General features: G+C 45.7%; 1 non-coding gene across 1 annotated transcript; it reads right to left on the bottom strand.

The window, feature by feature from the left end:
• Positions 1-443: 443 nt before the first annotated feature.
• Positions 444-518, bottom strand: Trnas-cga (transfer RNA serine (anticodon CGA)). Its single transcript has one exon. It is a non-coding gene; the product is annotated as a tRNA-Ser (tRNA).
• Positions 519-1022: the final 504 nt, after the last annotated feature.

Below are 1022 nucleotides of genomic sequence, written 5' to 3'. Positions count from 1 at the left end.
TGACAATAACTCTTTAGATCTTTTACCGATATTTTCTTAAACATGTGGAAATAGATTTTTCAGCCAACTTACTGAAGTCTGCGCTAGCTTTGTTGCCGACAGAGTCGAGACTGGGTAGGATGACGATACTGAGGAACATGTTTATTTGTGGTTATGCATTTGCAAATGTGGCAGACAAAAGCTACGCCTTCCCACTGGTTATTGATTACTGGTACGGGCAATTGTCATCAAGAAGAAAGCTTTTGCTGGTGGTAGGCCTTCTAATCACACCGCTATGCTAGAGGCATTCTAAGATGAATGGTGAAGAGAAGGTAGTATTAAGTTTCGATTTATATGTACAATATTTGATCCTACACACACAGACACACACACACACACTCAGAGTTGAGAGAAGTAGCAAATACAAATACTAAGACTGAAACTTCCTGGCAGATTAAAACTGTGTGCCGGACCGAGACTCGAACTCGGGACCTTTGCCTTTCGCGGGCAACTGCTCTACCAACTGAGCTACCCAAGCACGATTCACGTCCCGTCCTCACAGCTTTACTTCCGCCAGTCCCTCGTCTCCTACCTTCCAAACTTCACAGAAGCTCTCCTGCGAATCTTGCAGAACTAGCACTCCTGAAAGAAAGGATATTGCGGAGACATGGCTTAGCCACAGCCTGGGGGATGTTTCCAGAATGAGATTTCCACTCTTCAGCTTTAAGAGTGCTAGTTCTGCAAGGTTCGCAGGAGAGCTTCTGTAAGGTTTGGAAGGTAGGAGACGAGGTACTGGCTGAATTTAAGCTGTGAGGACGGGCCGTGAGTCGTGCTTGGGTAGCTCAGTTGGTAGAGCAGTTGCCCGCGAAAGGAAAAGGTCCAGAATTGGAGCCTCGGTCCAGCACACAGTTTTAATCTGTCAAGAAGTTTCATATGAGCGCACACTCCGCTTCAGAGTTTTTTACTAAGTACCTTAACCGTATAAAGTGCCATTGGGGTGGTGCTCTATCCTGCTGAAATACAAGTTGAAGTCCTTCTTTCTC

Source organism: Schistocerca cancellata, chromosome 9 (genome assembly GCF_023864275.1).
Source record: "Schistocerca cancellata isolate TAMUIC-IGC-003103 chromosome 9, iqSchCanc2.1, whole genome shotgun sequence".
Lineage (NCBI taxonomy): Eukaryota > Metazoa > Arthropoda > Insecta > Orthoptera > Acrididae > Schistocerca > Schistocerca cancellata.
The sequence above is the reverse complement of the archived record's forward strand: the minus strand, read 5'-3'. Positions and strand labels throughout refer to the sequence as shown.